At 40.4% G+C, this 9,592-nt stretch overlaps 1 long non-coding RNA gene across 1 annotated transcript; it reads left to right on the top strand.

Annotated features, from left to right (window-relative positions):
• The first annotated feature begins 4,134 nt into the window (after positions 1 to 4,134).
• On the top strand, positions 4,135 to 9,111 carry LOC141577384 (uncharacterized). Its single transcript, XR_012506264.1, has 3 exons — positions 4,135 to 4,560; positions 5,398 to 5,457; positions 8,953 to 9,111. It is a non-coding gene; the product is annotated as an uncharacterized LOC141577384 (long non-coding RNA).
• Positions 9,112 to 9,592: the final 481 nt, after the last annotated feature.

Raw genomic sequence — 9,592 nt, 5'->3', positions numbered from 1 at the left:
TTCATTCTGAGATTTCCCTCGTCTGTGAGATGGGGATGCTCATATCTGCTTTGTAGAATTGTGAGAATTAGTAATTATGTAAACTGTTTACCACAGTGGGTATGTCAAGAGGGCTCGTAAACTTTAGCTACTGTTTTGTGAGAAGCCATCATTTGATAGTCTTTGGCAATTACTAAGAAACAGGAAAATAAGGAAAGCTGGTTTTATGATGAAAGATATTTGAGGAGGTTCCATAGTTCCTATACCCATAATTTAGCATCAGCAAAGTCAGAACTGTTACACAGTCGCCCTGAGCCAACGTTAAGCCACAGAATTTTTTGTTACTTCAAATATGTTGGGGCTTAAGGGGATCCAATACTTATACACATGTTGTCTCCAGCAGCCAACTGAGAGATGACAGAAAAGGGTAAGCAGGCGATATATGTCTTCTTTTTTACTGATGAAGCCACGTACTCCATGAACTTCAGGGCTGTGGGAAAATGCGTGTCATTATACTGTGTCCCAGAAGTAGAGACTCACCCTGTCCCAGGTAACTCTGGGCCACAGCGAGCCTTCCCTTGAGAGGACCTGCCCCATCATGCACAGGGCTGTCCTGCCATGGAGATGAGCATCCCGTGTGCTTCCCAAGTGTGGCCAGCACTGGAAGGAAAGGAACGGTTTCACATACCCTGCTTGTCTCTCCGGAATCACACCTCACCCTGTTAGTGTGACGAGGGCTAGCTGTGAGCCATGGGTCTGTGGTGTGGAGAAGCACTCTCCGTGGCCAAGAGGAGTGGGGAGGTGGCGTCCCCTGGCTCAGTTTAAACAGGTGGTGGTATGGAACAGAAGGGTGCTCCCCAAGAGTTTATAAAAGGAGAAATAAGGATTTTCTTTGGGACTTAGTCTAGCCAGGAAACACAGAAGATGATTAGAAAGGAGACTTGTAAATCACTTTAATATTAATTTGACATTTGTTGAGCACCAATAATGTGCTACATTCTTTTCTGAGAGTTTTACAGAAATGAATCCTTCAATCTTCTCAACAATGGAGTAAGGAATGTTTGATTTTTATCCCAGGTTTACAGTCTGGAAACTGAGGCACACAGAGGGTAAGTTGGCCAAGGTCACAGAGCTAGTAAGTGGCAGAGCTGGTATTTAAACTCTGGCTGTCTGGTTTTGAGGCTCCCAGGGATGGGCTTTGGGTGTTTAGATGTATCTGCATCCCTGGATCTCTGTACATCTGTGCATCAGTAAGCCCAGAAAGGACAGAGAAAGGAGATTCACACAGTTGCTCACAGTCGTGTCTCGGCCACTGTCCATGAAGAGTGCACCGTGATTAGCGTTGTTTTCCAGGCAGTAGATCTGTTGGTATAACAGAAATTTAGTCCATTGAGTTAATCTAGAAATCCTTACTGCTCTGCTTCTGTCCATGTTTGCCATGTTACTGCCTGCCAGTGGTTAGGCCGTGGAGGAGAAACTGTACTCATGGTTGAACTCTGATATTTCAGTCTGGTTCATAGTTTCACATATTCTGTTACATTAATAAGTTAAGTTTCTGGTTTTCTTGCATCAGTGTCTCGTGTGTTTGGTTAATGTGAAACCAGTCCATGGGAGCCCAGGGGTGCTGACGGTATAATTTCTGAGCATGTTGTGGCACTTCTACACTTGCAGTCCTGACTGGAGGATGTCCGCCTTCCTCACTGATTTCTCCCAAGAGCAGGGTCCTATCCCATCCCTGGATGTGACGCTGGGAGCTCTGTGAGTAGGCCAGTCAGTGGCCAATTCCACCAATCAGAAAATGATGAAGTACCCAGAAGTGGGTTTAATAGAAGAAAAGGGCTTCCAGGTAGTCCAATGGGCTGTTCGAGTCCATTTGGTGAAAAGCTGTTCACTGTCTGTGGTTGAGCTGATTCTTTGCTGTTGAAAAGTCTGGATTAGATGAAAGGATTTTAAAAAGCAGAAAGGAGTGATTTCAGGTGGTACGTCCACACCGGTGAGAAGTGATGGATGACCGCCTGTGTGAGGCATAGACAGAGTCTTACAAACTTCATAAAACAGCTTTAAAAGCTCTGCCATCTGAGTGCACTTCATAAGGGTTCCAGGCCATCACTGGTAACGCTGAGAGGGCAAATAACTGATGATGGCATGAAGGACACGGAGGCATCAAAAAGGTCTCAGTCATGTTCCCTTTTTAAAGAATGTGGCACAGTGTAATATATTTGAGCTGGTTTTTCACTGAACAATTTTTCGTGTTTTCTAGGTCTCCCAGCTCCTGAAGTTTCCACGCAGCTGCATGTCCCCTCGCTGCAGCTCTGTCAGCACTTGTCCTGGGCTGATGTGTTGTCACGGGGAGCAGGACGGTCAGCGTCCCTGGCTCCTCCGAGCTCCGTCTCCTCATCCCCAGTGCTGGGCTTCTCATCCATGTCTACTTAGAAGGTTTGCTGAGAACCACACGTGATGGTTGTCAGGGGTGATTTGTGGTTGTCCCTGTGTTTGACATATAGTCAGTATTTGATAGAAACACATGTTTTTTATTATAGTTCTGGCTTCTAAATTGCAGTGGTTTTTAGTCTGCATTTTTTTATAACTTTTTTCTTCTTTTTAAATAAGCACTTTTTTGGGGGGGGGGAATTACTGGGGATTGAAGCCAGCACATTGTGCATGCTAAGCAGGTGCTCTACAACTGAGTAATACCCACCCTCCTTGTCTGCACTTAAAAATAAATATTGCAATACACAAAATAGCTCTTAAACACCATCATGGGACCTATTTTCTGTATAGACAATTGAATACATATGCTATTTCAATAAGAATAAATGTTGGGACTTACCTTTCTCAATCTGTTTACTTGTTTAAAAACGATCATAGCTAGTGATAAACACGAGTCTTGGATACAGCACTTCTTAGGATCTGTTTTGACATCATGGGAAATTACATTCTACAGAGAAGGCAAATTGGGTCTCATTGATATTTGGATGATTTAGCAGATGATCAAGTCTTTCAAACTTGACAGTTTTGTATTTTAAACTAACTGCAAATTTATCTTCTAGAAGTTGGAATTCCTAAGTTTGTGAAGTGCTCAGTAATTCAGTGTGTATGTGTTTGTGTCTGTGTGAACGTGTTTGTGTGTGATTTCAGGAAGGTAGAAAAAACTTCCATGTAGCCCTCTGATACCTTCCTCCTCCAGTTCAAGATGTAGGCATATATTTACACAAGTAAATTAATATTCTTTAGTCATTTGATATAATGGTGGGAATATGAGGTTCTCACACTTGTTTCAGAAGGGTTGGGGAGCATCAGGTTTGAAAACAGGAGGGGAAAGAGGCAGGGTGGCCCTTCACACTTTGTGCAGGATTTGAGGAACAGTAGCTTTCTTTTTTCTATTATTCTAAAACAAACTGGCGCTGAATTGTAACATACTATGACTCAGAATTGCTTTTCTGATAAGATACAACTGCCTCAGAGTTTTCAAGGCAACATGAATGATGAAATCCGTTTTAGGAGTTATCTTTAAAGTAGTGTTAATTTTCAAGTAAATGGCTATAGCCTGTTCTTTCTTCGAAGGGTAAAAGACGTTCTCATTGATCCAAGTGCATGATCAATGTGCTTAGTTTCTTTGGGTTTTTTTTCTTTTTTTTTAAGTGCTTGTTTCATTGTGGTTTGAATGAATGTTTAAAATTTCTGAATTTTGTTCTTTAGAACATGCTGATTTATCAGAACTGTTAAAAACCTGATTGATCTTTCGTCTTTGTTTGGAGGGGCACCCTTTTGATTACTGTTGTCTGTTAAAGAGGGAAATTCTTCCTCTAGCCTGCAGATCATTAAGTGAATGGTTTGCAGTGTGCCTTTAAAATTCTTTGAATGCTTTGAGCATGCTTGTCTAGTGAATTTTGAATTGACTCATAGTAATGACTTTGCTTTGATTCTGTGGCTTTTGCTCCTCTCCACAAGAATTTGAATTCTCTGTTGCATTTTGTATACGTGTTCTTAACAGGGGAATAAATTTTACATTTTTTACAAAGGTGGGTTTTCCTATCCCCTCTGAATGCCTTCTATAATTGATACAACAAAAATCTGTTATTGCAGTGCTTAATTATTTCATAAACTAATTTTTGGCTTAATCAGAAGCAATGAGACAGAGTGATAATAAAAAATATGAAAACCTTCCTTCCTTTGAAGAATAGAAATCAGGTGGTCAGGCTCACGCATGTTTTGTGCTTGACACACTTACTTTCATGTCATTGTGTATCATGATTCGGAGATGGAGTTGCTTCAGGTTTTATAGATTTTTGTTTTAACATTTTTGTTGAATTCTTTCTCCACGCTGATGTTTCCTGTTGGGTTTGTGGAAAGCGTAGAAGGGAAACAAATTCTTTCTTTTAATTTCAGGAGGCCTGAGTTGCTGATGAGAAAAGAGTTGAGGGTGGGCTGAGGAACAGAGTGACACTCCCTCTCCTCCCGGCTGAAACTGATGAACAATGAAATCAATTAAGTGTATCAGTATTTGACCAATAGAATTCAGCGAGCCCAAACTGGCAAGTTATGCCCAATGGAAAGTACTGAATTCACCTGCAGAATTAGGTACTTTGCCAATTAGAAGCAGCTTAGAGCAATCAGAAAAATTAGTTCATAGGATGAGATATAAAAGAATGTAATATCTTCTATTTCTGAAACCTTTCTTTGTTAAGTTGTGTAGAGCTAAAATTAAGTTTCAAGCGCCAGGAGTTAAGAGTCTGGGTGGTTCTGTGGGATCGTTATTCAGGGATGTGTCTAGATCCTGCTAGAGTGACTGAAGCTGACAGGAAAAGACCCAGAGCTAGGATTTGTTATCCTAGGGTGTCCTCCATAATGGTTCCATAATGGTTACATGTGGGAGCCCAAGATTAGGTTAACAAATTGTAACAGACCCCAGCCGCCTGTCAATGTTCAGAAGAAAAATGTGTGCTTAGTAACTGCTTTGCAAGCAGGAGCATGTGCATCCTCACTCTTGTCTCCTTGCCTTAAAAAGCAGAGACAATGCTTTGCTTGCATAGTTGATGCTTTAGATAGCACTCTGCTCATTTCAAAGCAAGGACCCAGGCCCTCAGCTATAAAAGCTGGGCTTGTGTGCTTTTAGATAGTCTATTATCCCCAAAACAAGGACCTGGCTGGTCTCGTGGTCTGCTTTGTAATTCACATATCTAAAGAATTTATCTTATTCCCCTCACCCCATGACTTCCCTAAAGATACACTAAGCCTTTGTACTCATTGTGGATTCTACAATCTCTGTCTCCTCCCGTTTTTCCTCAAGTTCCTACTTACTATCACACAACTGTTAATGACTTTTTCCTTTCGTTATACACAGTAAATATAGGAGCATTTGAGAGGCTCGTGGAGTTGGCTCCCTACATCTTCTCTTCTTCTGGACTTTTCCCACAGAGTCTTGAATAATCATTCCGTGTCGGTACGACTTCTGCCAGCCATAACCCACAGTTCCAGGTGAGAATGATGCAGGCTTTATCTCTCCTACCGAAGGGAGAGAGAGAAGAGAATTGAGATCTGCTCCCTTTTGGTCCCTTCCTTCCCCAGGGACACTCCAGTTCACCTGCAGCCTTCTGGATTCTGCTGTCAGGGCCTCTGTCCCAGGACTGACTGCAGCCATTTTTTCCCTTGCCAACATTTCCTTTGCCTTTTAGAAGTTGGTCTCTTCTCTGCAATTCAACCCTGGCAGATGTGATGGTGGTCAGCGTGCTGGTGGGCAGTCACCTGGGGACTCCCAGGAGCCATGCTGATTCTCCTGAGTCTCTCATTCGGGGTTACAGAACTGTCGAGCACCGGAGGAAGCCCATTCACGTGAGGGCAGTGCAGCATTGCATCACTTTCATTTTATTTTTGAAATTTCAGTGGAGAAATTATTTGTAGCAAACTGTTCCAGTTTTTTGGCTGACTGCTTTCCTCACCACCATTTCCTTTTTGGATGTGGTGCTTGTTTTAAGAACCAGGTTTCTTCTCTGGTTAATTCTAGCAGGTGGGCTTGCCGAATCCTTGATCTGCATTTGAAGCAGAATGCTTCATCTTGATGTCAAACTGATTTTCTTCATTCTGAATATTTCATATACACTCAGCAACTGTTTCAAGTGAACTGCTCTTGTCCAATTTCGGTTAACTCACATTTGCTGATCTCCTGCTTTCATTCTGAGGGCAGTTTCTTCTTCCTGTAATAAAAGTTAGCAATTTGCATCTACTATGGGAAGGTACTGGCCCGAGGTGCTTTTGTTCTTAACAGTTTTAATACAATTCACCCATTAAAATTTACACCGGTTTTTACTCTATGCCAAGAAATGTGCATCCCAGTCAATCTTAGAATATTTTCATCTTCCTAACAGGAAACCCTGTATGTATAAGCACTCATTCCCATCTTCCCCATCCACCCCCACCCCCAGGGAGCCACTCTTCTCTCTCTGTGGATTTGCCTGTGCTGGACATTTCATTTAAATCGAGTCAATTCATGTAAATGGAACCGTCTATTTTGACTGACTTCTTTCACACTGAGTAACGTTTTCAATGTTTGTCCACGTTGTTGCCTGGGTCAGTACTCCATGCTTTGCTATTGCTGAATAATATTCCACTGTATGGCTGGGCCCCTCTGTTTACCCATTCATCAGGTGATAGGCATTTTGGTTGTTTCTTCTTTTTGGCTGTGATGAATAATGGCACCTTGATCATTCCTGTAGGAGTTTTTATGTGGACATTTGTTTTCAGTTCTCTTACGTGTGTGCCCACAGAGCAGAATTGCTGGGTCATTCAGAAATCAACTGTTCAACTCTCTGAGGTCCTGCCAGGCTGTTTTCCAAAGTAGCCACGCTGTGTTACATCTCACCAGCAAGGGCTGCTATCTCTGATTCCTGTGTGTCCTCATTAGTTCTTGTTATTCTTTTTTTAAATATAACCTTGTAGTGAGTGTGAAGCGGTTTCTCCTAGTGGTTTTGACATGATTTCCCTTACAGCTAATGATTTTGAACATCGTTTCATTGTGCTTATTGGCCATTTGTATATTTTCCTTGAAAAATACCGTTTCGGATCCTTTATTCATTTTTTAATTTAGTTGTCTTTTTTGTTGAATTGTAGGAGCTCTGTTTTATTTGGAGATACAAATTCCTAATCAGATAAATTATTTGAAAATATTTTTTCCTGAGTGTTGTTTTTTCACTTTCTGGATGGTGTCTTTTGAAGCGAAGTTTTAAATTTGATGAACACAAATTTATCTCTGTTTTCTTTTTTCCTTGTTCTTTTGGGGCAATATTTAAAATCTGAGGTATTTGATTTAAAATTTACATATAAAATATCTTAATTCTTAGGACAGTCCTAGAAGACGGGTGCTGTTGTTGTCCCCAGTCTATGGATAGGAGGCTGAGATGCAGAAAATTTCACTGACTTATGAGTGTCAAAGCTACCCAGTGCTGTGGGAGTTCAGAGCATCATGATTGTACCCAGCATCTATGCTCCTCACCACCATGCTCCACTACTGCCTGGAATCGTTAATGAAAAAGTCTTTCCTTTTTCGGTTTCTTGTTTGTTTGTTTTCTCATTGGGAACCTCATCTCCTCATTTTCCTTTCGGATATCAGTGTAGGTTTATTTTAGGTCTCATGTAGGCAGAAGCATTGCTATCAGTTAACTTCTTTATTACTCACTCTCTGGTGATCATTGTTGCTATTTGACCTAATCAAGTCATGCTTAAGTCTTTCCTGCTCATGACACTGAAAAGAGTCATGACTTACAGAATGCTCAGAGAAGAAAATAATTGATTGATTTTATTTTGCTACCCAATCAAACCAATCAAATAAAAACCCCGGTGTTGACACAGTCAGTAAGCCCTCCAGAATAGGGTCACTGTCTTCCTTGTGTTTCATTTGTTTGGTCACAGTGTCTGGATAGTGACTTGCTGTCCAGCAGTTTTGTGAGCATATGGTGCTCGTGAATCATTGTAAGGACAGAATTTTGACAACATACTGTATTGGTCATTTCACGAGGGAAAAGATAATATAGAAATATTGCTCAGATCTATTTTAAAATTAAGATTGGAATGTTGAGAAGAGTTCAAGAAACCATACAAAGATCTTTTTCACTTATTTTAGATCTATCTTAGGCACATTATGATTACATAGCAGAGTAAATTATCAACTAGATTTGACAAGAGGGGTGTATTATTGATTATTTGTTTTAGTTGAAATATTCTACCTGGGAAAAAGTAATCAGTGCCCATAAATGAACAAATATGTTTGTATTTCTATGTAACATGGGAGCAGACTTCATATGTTTCTATATAATATATATGACTGTGTGTTTTAATCTGTCTGTCAGTGTATTTATAGTTTTTCAGCAATGTTCTAACTTTAGAATTCTTCTAAGAAAATCACCCCCGATTCTAGTGCAGTTTGTACTGTGTATCCTGTCTTATGCATGGGATTCCACTGTCTCCTCAGTGAGGAATTTCCTCCCCTACTGAGGTAGTAGCAGAGTTAAAGGAACTGTGATTTCTAGGCCTTTGTTCTCCATGTGTTTGCATTTGGCTGTCAATCGCGATTTTCCCTTTCTTGAATTTTCATTGTTCAATTAGAATTTTTGAAAATAAGTGTTAATATGTTGTATTTGTCTCCCTAGAAACTTGATGTGTTTGTGCTTTTCAGTTTTCAATTTCTTAAAAATGTAAATGCACTCTTGTTTTTAAGTAGTCCTTTTTCACTAGATATTTGTTTACCTCTTTATAGTTAAAATACATTTTTTCCAATGAATGAATCGGTGTGCATGTTTTAAAAGATACCTTACTTTTTATTTTCCTTATTATAACAATTATATTCATTCTAGAGAATTTAGAAAATAAGGATAAACACAGTAATAACTTAAAAATGGCCTCTAATCTCACCTAGAGATACAGTTGTAAAGTTTCAAATTGAGAATTACAAGTCCTCTCATGTTGTTCTTCCTTTTCAAGATCGTTTTGGTTACTGAGACCCTCGAATTCCCATATGAATTATAACAGCAGCTAATCAGTTTTTGCAGAGGAGCCCACTGGGATTGTGATCGAGACCACGTAGAATATACGGATCACTCTGGGGAGCACTGCCATTCCAAGAGCAATGTCTTCTGATCCAGGAATGTACTGGCGTGTCTGTCCAGGTATTTAGGCCTTCTCTAATTTTTTTTCAGCAATGCTTTGAGTTTACAGAATATTATTTTACTTTTTTTCTTTGCCTTTATACTGAGGACAAGTGTGCAAGGTACCGGGATCAGAAGTGTATTTTAGCCCCGCCCCTTGCTGCCAACATGGTCGCTGCGCTCTTGCTTTGCCTTGTGTACAATCTTGCACAAAATAGGACCTCAGTAACTCTCTCTTGAATGAATGATTATATGATTGAAGGATGATGCTTGAGAGTCCTTGTGATGATTTTTTCCTCCAGCCTTTCCCCAATTCTTAACTATGCCCTTTCTCTTCCTAAACTCCAGCCTGGTTTTCAACCTGCCTGTGACATTGATTTTCCCTGTCTGTAGACTCTTCCTTTCACTGGTTCACGATAATGTTACATGTGGGCTGTGGAAACTTGCTAGATGTCAAGAAAGAGCAAATCCATTGC

The sequence above is a fragment of the Camelus bactrianus genome, chromosome 4, assembly GCF_048773025.1.
Source record: "Camelus bactrianus isolate YW-2024 breed Bactrian camel chromosome 4, ASM4877302v1, whole genome shotgun sequence".
NCBI lineage: Eukaryota > Metazoa > Chordata > Mammalia > Artiodactyla > Camelidae > Camelus > Camelus bactrianus.
Note: the sequence above shows the minus strand (reverse complement) of the source record. Positions and strands in the feature narration are given on the sequence as shown.